The sequence below is a fragment of the Neomonachus schauinslandi genome, chromosome 13, assembly GCF_002201575.2.
Source record: "Neomonachus schauinslandi chromosome 13, ASM220157v2, whole genome shotgun sequence".
Classification (NCBI taxonomy): domain Eukaryota; kingdom Metazoa; phylum Chordata; class Mammalia; order Carnivora; family Phocidae; genus Neomonachus; species Neomonachus schauinslandi.
In genome coordinates this window covers 2,789,621-2,805,388 of record NC_058415.1, presented here as the reverse complement: position 1 = coordinate 2,805,388, position 15,768 = coordinate 2,789,621, and the positions used below count along the sequence as shown (strand labels likewise).

Here is a 15,768-nt window from a genome sequence, read left to right as displayed (position 1 = left end):
TGTCCTAGATGCCCGCCCACGCCACTATCAGGAGAAGATCACAATCACTACTCAGCATTTCCACGGCACGCTCCCATCTTGCTCTATTCCCGCCTTCTTCTTCTTGTTCCAAGGAAACAGCTTATTTGTGCCTACTTCCTTTCCTTACCTTTTAGTTAGAACAATTTCCCAACACACACCCAAGAAAAGGGAACGGTACAACAACAAACCCCACGTACCCACTATCCAACCTCAACACCGATAGTTTCCCAGGTTATCTGACCTGCCCTCACTGGGTTTGAAATATGCTGCTGAGTAACAGGTGTTTTCTCAGTTGGGCGTGAGGGTGCCCTGCCTAAGGGCACAACAGGCCTGCACCGTAGCTCTGGGTGCTTCCAGCCATGGCCCCACACAGCTTCTGGCATCTCTGGACCAGTGCTCCCATGTCAGATGTTCGAAACGTACGCATGATGAGCTCATCTTAGAAAACCACCCCGTGCTGACCCTGTTCCCATCTGTTCACGCTGTTCCTAATGCCACTTCCCAGGGCCAGACCTCAGCTGGGCACCTGACTCCTGCTGCCTGGGCCCCTCCTGTCTGCCCAGTGCCAGGCGACTCTCCACACAGCATTACTGGTGAGCCTGGGAGTCCCTATCACACGCACAGTGAGGTCGACCAACCCCATCCCTAAAACAGCCAGCAAGCTGGACAAAACTCTCATCAACAATCACAGCAGCCCTCCCAAAAGTGACCAAAGGCTTACGACAAACTGCAGAGCTTTGCTAGTGCGCTCTATCAAAGTCGGGGCATCCTATCCAGGCTGCTCCCACCCTCTCCCTGCTGACAGCTGGTTGGACCAGGGCGGAGAGGCCATGAAAACCCGCAGCCTCACTGCTTCTGCCAGAAGGGGCTGCTGGATTTACGGCATGCTCCTTCAGAGAGGTGACCCAGCAATAGGCGGTCCAGCCAGCCTGAGCCATGGCCCTCTGCCGGCAAGCAACAGGGCAAGAGTGCGTCCACCCCACATCCCTGCCCACAACAGAGCCCGTGAGCAAGTGCAGGTGTCCCACGAGTCCCAGGACACAGAGGCACGGCCTGCAAGCTGAGCGCACTCCAAGCCCACACACGCTTGTGAACAGACCACGGAGGACGTTCAAGCTGGCCGTGTTTAAGCACAACCTCCGACACATCTGTGCTGTGTGGATGCAGGCGTGGCCCCTGGGAAGCCAGAAACAATGAGAACAAGGAGAAAAAACTGAGCTCAGACACAAGCCACCCACAGCATGTGGAAGACAACCTTCAGGTTCAGGCCAACGCAGGTACTAAAAAACCCCCGGAAATAAAACCATCACCATCGCTACTCTCAGAGAGGAAAAAAAATTCAGAAATCAGAGCTGCTACAACTTAGTAACTAAAATACTGAGTATTCAACAAAAAATTCAGACTTTCAAAGCAAGGAAGTGTGACCCACAGTCAGGGAAAGGAAGTTAAGGAGAAACCGCCTCAGAGGTGCCAACTGGGGGGCTCGGCTGACCAAGACTTCGAGGCAGCTCTGCGAACACATCTGCACCCAGTGTTTCGATAAACAGAAACTGCCAGGAGGCGGTCAGCAGCACATCCAGCATGGCAGAAAATCAATGGAGCTGAAAATAAACACAAACTGTTCAGTTCCAAGAAAACAAAGAGATGCAGGAAAGTGAACTGAGCCTGAGAGACCAGTGGGGCGTCAACGAGCAGACTCATACACGTGTAATGGGGGTGCCCGGAGACGAGAAAACCAAAACAGTTTCAGGAGAAATGAAGGCCCCTGGGGCACCTGGGTGGCTCAGTCGGTGAAGCGTCTGCCTTCGGCTCAGGTCATGATCCTGGGGTCCTGGGACCGAGTCCTGTGTCGGGCTCCCTGCTCTGCAGGAAGCCTCCTTCTCCCTCTCCCTCTGCTTGTGCGCTCTCTGTCTCTCAAATAAATAAAATCTTGGAAGAAAGAAAGGAGAGGAAGAAAAGGAAAGAGAGACAGAAAGAAAAAAGAAAAGAGAAAGAAAGGCCCAAACTTCCCAAATCTGATGAAAGCATTAGTCTCCGGAGCCAACACGCAGCCAACCAAGGTGGGGTACGCACACAGATCCGCAGCAGGCGAGTCCCAGCACGTGCTGAAGGCCAAACAAAGAGACAGCACAGAACGGGCATGGGACTAGCAGCCCCGCGTGTCACAGGCACCGGTGGAGGCCAGAGCACAGGGGCACCCAAAGCACAGGCAGAGCTCGACTTACCGCACCCCACAGACATGGGGCATTTCACAAACCAAAGGCGGGCGGCGACCCTGCGTCGTCGGCACGTCCATGGCACCCTCTTCCCACCCGGGGCTGCACTTCATGTCTCTGTCACGATTCTCACCATTTCTTAAACTTCGTCGTTCCTATTATTGGTCATGGCGATCTGTGACCAGTGATCCTCGGTTCTACTATTTAACTGCTCTGGGGCACCACAAGCCGGCCAACTTAAGCCCTGTCTCCCCCTCTCCTCGGCCCATTCCCAGAGAGGGGCCCAGTAACAACGCTCCAGCGGCCTTTACGTGTTCACACATGAGGAAGGCATGCTGAAAGCGGAGGCTGGCCAAAGCTAAGCTGCTTGTGTCCAACAGCCAAGTTCCGAATACCAAGGTGGTTCCTGAAGGAAAATGCACGTGCACCCTGAGCACACGGACAATAAGGAAGCCAAAGAGCTTACTGCTGATACGGAGAAAGTGTCAGTCCTCTGGACAGAAGATCAGACCAGCCCCGACATTCCCTTCAGCCAAAGCCGAACCCAGAGCGAGGCCCTGACCCTCTTCAATTCCGTGAAGGTGGAGAGCGGGGAAGAAGCTGCAGAAGCAAAGTCTAAAGCTAGCAGAGATCGGTTCCTGAGGTTTTAGGAAGGAAGCCGTGTCCAGGGCGTAAAAGTGCAAGGCGAAGCTGCGGCAAGTGATCCAGAAGATGGAGCTGAGGTCATTACCGAAGGCGGCTCCACTGACCCACAGATTTTCAGTGTGGATGCAAGAGCCTCCCACAGGAAGAAGATGCCATCTAGGACTTTCCTGGCTAGAGAGGAGAAGTCAGTGCCTGTCTTCCAAGCTTCCAAGGACAGGCTGATCGTCTTGTCAGGGCCAATGCAGTTGGTGACTTTAAGCTGAATGCTCGCGGACCATTCTGAAAATCTTAGGGCCTTTAAGAATTATGCTAAATCTTACTTCCGGGGAAGACAGCAAAGTAGGAGGCTCCTAGGCTCACCTCATCCCACAGTTACATTAAGCTAACACCGACATGAGTGTAAACAACCCAGAAAAGGACCCAAAGACTGGCAGAACAGACTCTCTACAGCTCAATGTAGAGAACGGGCACATCAAAGAGGGACAGGAAGGGTGGACATGGTCTGGAGGCCAAAGGACCCGCAGGGCTGTCCGCAGGAGGGAGAAACGCACCAGGTGCAGAGAGGGGAGAAGAGCAGACCCCACACCAGGCACCCGGGATCTGCACTGGGAAGATGAGTCACCATAACATCGGGCTTTGAAAACCAGACAGGCCCTACCAATCAGTGGGGCGGAGCCCCTGAAACTTTAAAACCAGCGGCTCAGCTCTGGGGGAGCTGGAGGGTGGCAGGGAATGGAGACCGCACAAGAGCCTCACGGAGATACAGCAAAGCAGCAGCAGGTTGAAAGCGCCTGGGGTATACGGGACGGAGGGCTGTTTACTAATCTCAGAGCTCACACTGGAGGGGCAGGGATCCTTGGGAGACTTTTCCAAGAACAAAAGAGCTGGCAGGTGCCATTTCCCTCCGCCACCCCCCCAGCCAAGATACACAGAAACCTGCAGGAACCGGCACAGTAATAATGGCCTGGGCCCCAACACCCAACCCCGGCCTCTGCAGGGGTTTTCTGGGGCGGTTACAGCGTCCCTCCCACAGTGGACTGGCCCGCACCCTGCCAGCACCGGGCGCCTCACTCCCGTACTCTTCCTGCGGCCCCGCCCCTGCCTGCCTGCCGCCCCGCAGGAGCGCTCCCTGCCCACTGCACATCCCCACTGGCGGCACCTGGAGCCCTGGCCCCTGCGTCCTCCTGCAAACCTAACCCCTCCAATACGCCCTAGGCCCAAGCTCATCCAAAGTGGTGCCACAAGCCTGGCAGTGTGCAAGCAGCCCCAAGAGGGGCCAGCACCCCTCCACAGTGACTCCTGCCCCCGGGAAAGGGAAGGTAACCACACACACCAGTCCGAGTGCAGCCCCAGCAGTGGGCTGGGGGCAGACATCTGGTCAGACTGCAGGGCCCGCCCACCCACAGAAGCTTCTCAGGGGACAACCTATGGTTCGGTGACAGTGCCCCTCTGACAACTAGCTGGTCTGACTCACTCAGGCCAAGGCGGCCCCAGACTGGCCACCAAAACCCACGGACCAAACCCTGCCCTCAAAAGGCAAAGAGAGCCACTGCAGATGAGTGGCCTGAAGGAAAACAGGGCCAGGCCACAGAGCAGTAGGCCACAAGCACCCCACAGAGGAGACATTCGCTGAAGTGCCAGGCCCTGGGGAGCAGGGGACACCACACTGCCCGGCCCGACAGGACCTCTTCTTCATGGGGCCATGACTCTCAAGAGCAAGAGACATGGCTGACTTTCCCAGCACAGAGAAAGAGACACAGAGAGTTTGACAAAATGAAACAGAAGAGAGTGTCCCACCTCAAAGAACAGGGCACAGTCACAGCAAGATAAGAGAATTTAAAGTACTGGTCATGAAGATACTCACTGGACTTGAGAAAAGAGTGGAGGACCTCAGTGAGACCACTGACAAAGAGAGAGAAAACATAAAAAAGAACCAATCAGAGATGAAGTACTCAGTAAATGAAATTAAAAATACCCTACATGGAATAAACAGTAAACTAGAGAAAACAGAAGAATGGATCAGCGACCTAGAGAGGACAGAGGAATAGAAAACAAGCTAGCTGAACAGGAAAGAGAAAAAGAGTAAGAAAAAATGAGAATACGTTAAGGGAACTCAGCATCACCATCAAGAGTAGTAGCATTTGCATTATAGAAATCCCAGAAGGAGAAGAGAGAGAAAATGGGGCAGAAAATATATTTGAAGAAATAATAGCTGATAGCTTCCCAAATCTGAGGAAGGAAACAGAAATCTAGATGCAGGAGGCACAGAGAGTCCCCCACAAAATAAACCCAAGGAGGTCCACACCAAAATACTTAGTAATTAACATGGCAAAAAGTACTAATAAAGGGGGAATTTTAAAACCAGTAAGAAAAGGGCACCTGGGTGGCTCAGTTGGTTAAGCATCCAACTCTTGATTTTGGCTCAGGTCATGATCTCGGCTCAGGTCATGATCTCAGGGTCGTGGGACTGATAAGACTCTGTGCTGGGTGTGGAGCCTGCTTAAGATTCTCCCTCACCACAGAATAGAGAACCCAGAAATGGACCCTCAACTCTATGGTCAACTCATCTTCAACAAAGCAGGAAAGAATGTCCAATGGAAAAAAGACAGTCTCTTCAACAAATGGTGTTGGGAAAATTGGACAGCCACATGCAGAAGAATGAAACTGGACCATTTCTTTACACCACACAGAAAAATAGACTCCAAATGGCTGAAAGACCTAAATGTGAGACAGGAGTCCATCAAAATCCTAAAGGAGAACACAGGCAGCAACCTCTTCGACCTCAGCCGCTGAGCAACTTCTTCCTAGAAACATCACCAAAGGCAAGGGAAGCAAGGGCAAAAATGAACTATTGGGACTTCATCAAGATAAAAAGCTTTTGCAAAGCAAAAAAAAGTCAACAAAACCAAAAGACAACCAACAGAATGGGAGAAGATATTTGCAAATGACGTATCAGATAAAGGGCTAGTACCCAAAATCTATAAAGAACTTATCAAACTCAACACCCAAAGAACAAATGATCCAATCAAGAAATGGGCAGAAAACATGAACAAACATTTTTCCAAAGAAGATATCCAAACGGCCAACAGACACATGAAAAAGTGCTCAATATCGCTCGGCATCAGGGAAACCCAAATCAAGACCTCAATGAGATACCACCTCATACCAGTCAGAATGGCTAAAATTAACAAGTCAGGAAACGACAGATGTTGGCGGGGATGCGGAGAAAGGGGAACCCTCCTACACTGTTGGTGGGAATGCAAGCTGGTGCAGCCACTCTGGAAAACAGTATGGAGGTTCCTCAAAAAGTTGAAAATAGAGCTACCATATGATCCAGCAATTGCACTACTGGGTATTTACCCCAAAGATACAAAAGTAGGGATCCGAAAGGGTACGTGCACCCCGATGTTTATAGCAGCAATGTCCACAATAGCCAAACTGTGGAAAGAGCCAAGATGTCCATCGACAGATGAATGGATAAAGAAGATGTGGTATGTATGTACAATGGAATGTTATGCATCAAAAAAAAATAACAAAAAAAAACCCAAAATCTTGCCATCTGCAATGACGCAGATGGAACTAGAGGATATTATGCTAAGCGAAATAAGTCAATCAGAGGAAGACAAGTATCATATGATCTCACTGATATGAGGAATTTGAGAAACAAGACAGAGGATCATAGGGGAAGGGAGGGAAAAATGAACCAAGATGAAACCAGAGAGGGAGACAAACCGTAAGAGACTCTTAATCTCAGGAAACAAACTGAGGGTTGCTGGAGTGGATGGGGGTGGGAGGGATGGGCTGGCTGGGTGAAGGACATTGGGGAGGGTACGTGCTATGTTGAGCGCTGTGAATTGTGCAAGACTGATGAATCACAGACCTGTACCCTTGGAACAAGTAATACATTATATGTCAATAAAAAAATTTAAAAAAAAGATTCTCTCTCACCCTCCCTCTACCCCTCTCCCCGCCCTCTCTCTCAAAACAAAACAAAACAAAACAAAACCAGCAAGAGAGAGAATAGTTACATCCAAAGGAATCCCCCCCCTAAGGCTATGAACGGATTTTTGCAGGGATACTTAGCAACAGCATGGTATGTTCAAGGCGCTGAAAGGAAAAAAGTGCAGCTGAGACGACTATCCAGGAAGGCTGTCATTCAAAGTAGAAGGAGAGAGAAACAGGCTCAGGTCATGATCCCAGGGTTCTGGGATGGAGCCCCGCGTCGGGCTCCCTGCTCGTGGGGAGTCTGCTTCTCCCTCTCCCTCTTTTTGCTGGTGGAGGGTCTTGTCTGATGTTTAAGGCTGCCGACCCATCAGGGTGGTGGCAGCTGTGGCCATTTCTGAAAGTAAGACAACCCTGATGTTTGCCGCATGGATTGATTCTTCTTTCAGGAACAATTTCTCTGTAGCATGAGATCCTGTTTGGCAGCATTTTACCCACAATAGGACTTCTTTCAAAACTGGAGTCCAGGGACGCCTGGGTGGCTCAGTCAGTTAAGCATCTGCCTTTGGCTCAGGTCATGATCCCAGGGACCTAGGATGGAGCCCCGCGTCTGGCTCCCTGCTCAGTGGGGAGTCTGCTTCTCCCTCTCCCTCTGCCCCTGCTTGTGCTCCCTCTCTCACCCTCTCTCTGACAAATAAATAAAATCAATCTTTAAAAAAAAAAAAAAAAGAGGGCAATCCAACAAGAAGACATAATAATTGTAAATATTTGTGCACCCTAAGTAGGAGCACTCAAATACATAAAAGCATTTAATAACAAACATAAAGTAAGTAATCAATAGTAATACACTAATAGTAGGGAACTCTACCATCCTACTAACATCAATGGATACATCATCCAAACAGAATATCAACAAGGAATCAGTGGCTTTGAATGACACACTGGACCAGATGGATCAAACAGATGGATCCAATTAGAACATTCCATCCTAAAACAGCTGAATATACATTCTTTTCAAGTGCACTTGGAGCATCCTCCAGAATAGATCACATATTAGCCCACAAAACAAGTCTCAACAAATTCAAGAAGCTCAAAGTCATACCATGCATCTTTTCTGACCACACCACTATGAAACTAGCAATCAACTATAAGGAAAAATCTGGAAAGAACAAAAATACAAGGAGATTACTAACATTAACAATGAATGGGTCAACTAAGAAATCAAAAAGTACATGGAAACAAATGAGAATGAAAACACAATGGTCCAAAATCTTTGGGATGCAGCAAAAGTCGTTCTAAGAGGGAAGATTATAGCAATACAGGCCTACTTCAAGAAGCAAGAAAAATCTGAAATAAACAACCTGACTTTACACCTAAAGGAGCTAGAAAAAGAAGAAACAAAATCCCAAACCCGTAGAAGGAAGGAAATCACAAATATTATAGCAGAAATAAATGATGTGGAGACTAAAAAAAAACCACATAGGACAGATCAATGAAACCAGGAGCTGGTTCTTTGAAAAGATCAACAAAACTGACTAAGTTTTTAGCCAGACACATGGGGGGGAAAAAAAAAGAGGACTGAAATCAACAAAATCAGAAATGAAAGAGAACCAAAACCACAGAAATACAAAAGATTATAAGAGAATATTATGAAAAATTATATGCCAACAAGCTGGCATAGAGTAGAAATGGATAAATTCCTACAAACACATAACCTCCCTAAACTGAATCAGGAAGAAATAGAAAATTTGAATAGACCGATTACCCGCAGTGAAACTGAATCACTAATCAAAAAACTCCCAACAAACAAAATTCCAGGGCCAGATGGCTTCACAGGTGAATTCTACCAAACATTTAAAGAAGAGTTAATACTTACTCTTCTCAAACCATTCCAAAAAATAAAAGAGGAAGGAAAGCTTCAAATTCATTCTATGAATGAATCAGCACTACCCTGATACCAAAACCAGATAAAGACACCACAATAAAAGAGAACTACAGGCCTCTATCTCTGATGAACACAGATGCAAAAATCCTCAAAAAAATAGCAAACTGAGGGGCGCCTGGGTGACTCAGTCGTTAAGCGTCTGCCTTCGGCTCAGGTCACAGTCCCAGGGTCCTGAGATCGAGCCCCGCATCGGGCTCCCTGCTCCGCGGGAAGCCTGCTTCTCCCCCTCCCACTCCCCCTGCTTGTGTTCCTGCTCTCGCTGTCTCTTTGTCAAATAGATAAAATCTTAAAAAAAAAAAAAAGAAAATAGCAAACTGAATTCAACAATACATTAAAAAAAAAAATCATTCATCACGATCAAGTGAGACTTACTCCTGGGATACACGGGTGGTTCAATATTCACAAATCAACATGATACACTCACCAATAAGAAAAAGGATAAAAGCCATATGATCATTTCAACAGATGCAGAAAAAGCATTTGACCAAGTACAACACCCATTCATGATAAAAACCCTCAACGAAGTAGGTTTAGAGGGAATATACCTGAACATAATAAAAACCATCTACGAAAAATCCGCAGCTAACCTCACACTCAATGGTAAAAAACTAGGAGCTTTCCCCTAAGGTCAGGAATAAGACAAGGACGTCACCACTTTTATTCAACATAGTACCCGAAGTCCGAGCCACAGCAATCAGAAAACAGAAAGATAAAAAAAAATGTCTTCCAAATTGGTAAGGAAGAAGTCAAACTCTCACTATGAGCAGATGATACGATAGTGTATCTAGAAAACCCTAGACTCCACCAAAAACTACTAAAACTGGTCAATGAATTCAGTAAAGATACAGGATACAAAATCAATGCACAGAAATCCACTGCATTTCTATGCACTAATAATGAAATACCATAAAGAGAAATAAAGACAACGGACCCATTTACAATTGCACCAAAAACAATAAAATACCTAGGAATAAACTTAACCAAGAAGGTAAAAGATGCGTGTACTATGAAAACGAAAAAACACTGACGAAAGAAACTGAAGATAACACAAACAAATGGAAAGATATTCCATGCTGGGGCGCCTGGGTGGCTCAGTCAGCTGAGCCTCTGCTTTCGGCTCAAGTCATGGTCTCGTCGTGATCTCAGCGTCCTGGGATCGAGCCCCACATCAGGCTCCCTGAGTGGGGAGCCTGCTTCTCCCTCTGCCTCTGCCTGCCACTCCCCCTGCTTGTGCTCTCTCTCTCTCTCTCTCTGTCAAATAAGTAAATAAAATCTTAAACATGTTCATGGATGGGGAGGACAAATACTGTTAAAATGTCCATATTACCCAAAGCAGTCTACAGATTGAATGCAATCCCTCTCAAAATATCAACAGCATTTTTCACAGAACGAGAATAAATAATTCTAAAATCTTTATAGAACCACAGAAGACCCTAAATGGTCAAAGCAATCTTAAAAAAGAACAAAACTGAAGGTATCACAATCCCAGACTTCAAGTTATCCTACAAAGAGCTCCAGTAATCAAAAGAGTATGGTCCTGGGGCGCCTGGGCATCCAGCTCTTGGTTTCAGCTCAGGTCATGATCTCAGAGTCACGCGAGTGCCGAGCCTGCTTCAGATTCTCTTTCCCTCTCCCTCTCTCTAAAATAAATAAATTAATTAATCTTCAAAAAAATAAAAAACCAGTACGGTACTAGCACAAAAACCAGACACACAGATCAATGGAACAGGATAGAAAACCCAGAAATAAACCCACAATTATATGGCTAATTAATCTTCAACAAAGGAGGCAAGAATATACAATGGGGAAAAGACAGTCTCTTTAACAAATGGTGTTGGGAAAACTGGACAGCTACATGCCAAATAATGAGACAGCTAGTTTCTTAAACCATACACACAAATAAACTCAAAATGGATTAAAGACCTAAATGTGAGACCTGAAACCATAAAAATCCTAGAAGAGAGCACAGGCAGTAATTTCTCTGACATGAGCCATGGCAATATTTTTCTAGATATGTCTCCGGAGACAAGGGAAATAAAAGCAAAAATAAACTACTGGGACTACATCAAAATAAAAAGCTTCTGCACAGTGAAATAAACAATCAACAAAACTAAAAGACAACCTACTGAATGGGAGAAGATATGTGCAAATGACATATCCAATAAGGGGTTAGTAACCAAAATACATTAAAAAAACTTATACAATGTAACACCAAAAAAAACAAATAATCCAATTAAAAATGGACAGAAGACATGAACAGACATTTCTCTAAAAAAGACATCCAGATGGCCAACAGACACATGAAAAGATGCTCAACTTCACTAATCATCAGGGAAATGGAAAACAAAACCACAATGAGATCTCACCTCACACCTGTAAGAATGGCTTAAATCAAAAACACAAGGAACAAGTGTTGACGAGGATATGGAGAAAGGGAGCCCTCATGCACCGTTGGTGGGAATGCAAGCTGGTGCAGCCACCGTGGAAACCTGGATGGAGGCTTCTCAGAAAGTTAAAAATAGAACCACCCTATGATCCAGTAATTCCACTACTGGGTATTTACTGAAAGAATACAAAAACACTAATTCAAAAAAGATATATGCACCACTATGTTTACTGCAGCATTATTTGCAATAGCCAAATTACGGAAGCAACCCAAGTGTCCACTGATATATGAATAAAGAAGTGGTATAAATACATATATTCAGTGGAATATTACTTAACTGTAAAAAGAAAAAGAAGGAAATCTTGCCATTTACAACAACAGGATGGATCTAGAGAGTATACTGATAAGCAAAATAAGTCAGAGAAAAACAAGTAACATGATTTCACTCATGTGAAATTTAAGAAACAAAGAAAAAAAACCACACAAAATCTTAATTATACAAAACAAACTGATGGTTACCAGAGGGGAGGTGGGCAGGCAGGGTAATGGGTGAAATGGGTGATGGGGTTTAAGAGTACACTTACCATGATGAGCACTGAGTAATGTATAGAATTGCTGAATTTCTATACCATACACCTGAAACTAATATAACACTGTATGTTAAATACACTGGAATTTAGAAAAAAAAATAATTATACTACATCTACTTTGCCTGTGATCTTTAAATGGAAGAAGAAAGCCTGGGGCCGGCACATCTGTTTACAACATGGTTCACTGACTATTTTAAGCCCACTTAAAACTGAGACCTATGGCTCAAAAAAAAAAAAGATTCCGCTCAAAATATAACTGCTCATTGACAGTGCACCTGGTCAGCCAGGAGTTCTGATGGAGATGGACAAGATTAATGTTGCTTTCATGCCTGCTACCACAACATCCATCCTGCAGCCCATGGATCCAGGGGTAATTCTGACTTTCAACTCTCATTCTTTAGGAAATACCTTTAGTAAGACTACAGCTGCCACAGACAGTGATTCCTCTGATGGATCTGGGCAGAGTCCATCAAAAACATCCTGGAAAGGATTCACCATCCTAGATGCCATTAACATGCATGATTCACGGGAAGTGAATGAACAGGGGTTTGGAAGAAGTTGATTCCAGCGCTCATGGGTGGCTTTGAGGGGTTCAAGACTTCAGTGGAGGAAGTCACTGCGGATGTGGGAGAAACAGCAAGACAACCAGGATCAGAAGTGTGGCCTGAAGATGGGAGTGAACTGCCACAATCTCATGATAAAATTTGGACAGATGAGGAGTTGCTTCTTATGGATGAGCAAAGAATGTGGATTCTTGAGATGGAAGCTACACCTGGTAAAGATGCCATGAGACTGCTGAAATGACAACAAAGGACTTAGAATATCACGTGAACCCAGCTGTAAAGCAGAGGCAGAGGTGGAGGATGGACTCCAGTTTTTTTTTAAGACTTTATTTTTTTTGAGAGAGAGAGAGTGCGAGCGGGGCAGCGGTGGAGGGGAGCAGAGGGAGAGGGACAAGCAAGACACCCTGCTGAGCAGGGAGGAGCCCGACATGGGACTCAGTCCCAGGACTCTGAGATCATGACCTGAGCCAAAGGCAGATGCTTAACTGACTGAGCCACCCAGGCGTCCCTGGACTCCAGTTTTGTTTTTTTTTTTTTTTTAAAGATTTATTTATTTTATTTATGAGAGAGAGAGAGAGCATGAGATGGGGGAAGGGCAGAGGGAGAAGCAGACTCCCCGCCGAGCAGGGAGCCCGATGCGGGACTCAATCCCGGGACTCCAGGATCATGATCCGAGCCGAAGGCAGTCGCTTAACCAACTGAGCCACCCAGGCGCCCTGGACTCCAGTTTTGAAAGAAGTCCTACTGTGGGTAAAATGCTACCAAACAGCATCACATGCTACAGAGAAATTGTTCCTGAAAGAAGAGTCAATCCATGCGGCAAACATCAGGGTTGTCTTACTTTCAGAAATGGCCACAGCCGCCACCACCCTGATGGGTCGGCAGCCTTAAACATCAGACAAGACCCTCCACCAGCAAAAAGATTATGGCTCCTGAAAGCTCAGATGATGGTTAGCATTTTTTTAAAATATTTTTTAATTAAGATATGTACATTGTTGGGACGACTGGGTGGCTCAGTCAGTTAAGCATCTGCCTTCAGCTCAGGTCATGATCCTGGAGTCCTGGGATTTAGTCCCTCATCGGGCTCCCTGCTCAGCGGGGAGTCTGCTTCTCCCTCTGCCTGCCTCTCTCACTCTCATTCTGACAAATAAATAAATATTAAAAAGACACGTACACTGATTCTTAGACGTAACACTGTTGCACTTAACAGACTACAGTTCAGTGTAAGCATGACTTTTATATGCCCTGGAAAACAAAAATTAATCTTGACTTGCTTTACTGCAATATCCACTTTATTGCAGTGGTCTGGAACCACACCCATGATATCTCCAAGGTACGCCTGTACTGAGGGAGAAAAAAATCGCCAAGCAGCAATTCTATATCCAGCAAAACTATCTTTCCAAAACTACATGCAAACTAAAGACGTTCCTAGACAAACAAAGCATGAGAGAATCTGCTGCTTAGCAAACCCCTGTATGATATGAGAGGAAGGCCTTCGGAGGAAATGCTGACGGAAGTGCCACCGGACGGTAACGAACTCCAGAGGAATAAATACAGAACATGGACAACTGTGAATATAAAGCTGGCAAACATACATTTTCTTCTCATTCCTTGTCTTAGTTTCTTCAAAAGACATGACTGCAGAGAGAAGTCCTTCCAACACCGTACCGTTTTGTTTATAACGTATACAGGTGTGACGCAGACAACGGCAGCCCAGACAGAGGGAGAGAAGGGTTACACTGGAGTAAAGTTTCTCCAGTGCAGACACTCATACGTATACTGTGGTTCCTGGAGCAATCACCTTCCTTATTCATGAGCAACCACTTACTTTCCTATTTTTAAGAAAATTAAAAATTTTAATAAAGGAATCAAAATGGTACTCTAAAAATATTTAGTTGGGGCGCCTTGGTACTCAGTCGGTTAAGAGTCATACTGTTGATTTCAGCTCAGGTCCTGATTTCAGGGTCGTGGGATCCAGCCCCAGGCGTGAAGCCTGCTTAAGATTCTCTCTCTCTCCCCCCCCGCCCCATCCCTTCCTGCTTCTAAAAATAAATAAATATATATATATTAAAAAATTATTTACTTAACATAAAAGACAATTAAAGAGGAACAAGGAAGACATGACAGAATTAAAAAACATGCAAAACAGCAGATGTAAATCCAACCACAGTAACAATTACATTAAATGTGAATGAAGGAAACACCCCACTCGAGAGGCAGAGACTGTCTGACTGGGTAAGAAAGAAAAACGTGACTATATGTGTCTAAAAGAAACACACCGTAGATTTCAAGGCACTGTCTGCTAAGGAACCACGGCTACTCCTCCCTCTGCTGCCGGTAAAAGCACGTATCTCCTCCTCATCATCCTGGCAGCCAGGTGGGCAGACCTGATTTGGGGTCCAGAAGAGACTCAAGCCCAAAGCCCTTTGAGTTAAGTTGTGTTCTCGCCAGAAAGCTCTGCAGAGGGGTACTTGACACTGGCTCAGCTAAAAATAAAGAGAAACCCTGAGTTCCTCTTCACTGGTTTTTACTTTTCCTGGTAAAGATGGTTCCAGTAGTAATGTCAAAAGGGAAGGAGATGGGCACATCGGGATTTAGGCATTCCTGGGATTCTGGCCAAAATATCATTTCAATATTATCAAAATCCCAGCCTCACAATTCAACCTGAAACTACTCAAAAATGTGACCTGGGCCAGGAAACATAAAATCTGCCTCTTAAAAATATTTTAGAACGATTTGACCATCTGTATTATGTATTTTCAGTCACATGTGATTATAGAATTATCTTCTTGGTTTCTGACTAGCCAATTTTAAAGCTTCTATTACTCTTCCACCTCTATGGGTTCTACAAACCAAAATACAAGATGCTTCTTTAAAAAAAAAAATCTCTTCTGATTTCCCACTCCTTGCTCAACTGTTTATTTCACACACAATTCCATCTAAAAGGTCCAACTTGAACCTAGTCCCAAAAGAGCCATCTCGTACCCCTCAGAGGTCTTTTCCTCTGCCTTCGTGCTTTCACCTTTGACTGAAGGTCTGGAAAGCTCAGTCAACAGCTTACACAGCCCCCTGCAGGCTCCCCAGGAAGCTACATTCTGCAGAATCAGAGGGCTGGCTGAAAGTCTTCCCGATTTCTCTGAGGCTGATGCAGGTTACTCAAATACCTGCTCTGAAAAACATAAGGCCAAAGTAACTTCTGCTGTGACCCATGACTGAAGCCCTGCATTATGTTTGTGTATTTTCTGTTTATCATGATGTTTTGACATCTTAAAGGCTTTCACAGCTAAGGAGAGTGCCCCTCCTGGGCCCACCGACTCGTAGAGATACCAAAGGGTCCAGCCTGGAACATGGCTGATAGCAAACTAGTCCACCCAGATCCAGACCTCCTCTGGCCTGTGCAGCCAGCAGGCAACATCCCTTAATCATCCCAGGGCCAGGGGCAGGGCAACCAGGGATACCT

The 15,768-nt window shown here is 45.8% G+C and overlaps 1 protein-coding gene across 7 annotated transcripts in view; it reads right to left on the bottom strand.

Moving 5' to 3' along the window:
• Positions 1-15,768, bottom strand: part of SECISBP2 (SECIS binding protein 2) — a 48,767-nt gene that overhangs the window by 9,828 nt on the left and 23,171 nt on the right. The gene's annotated exons all lie outside the window — the stretch shown is intronic.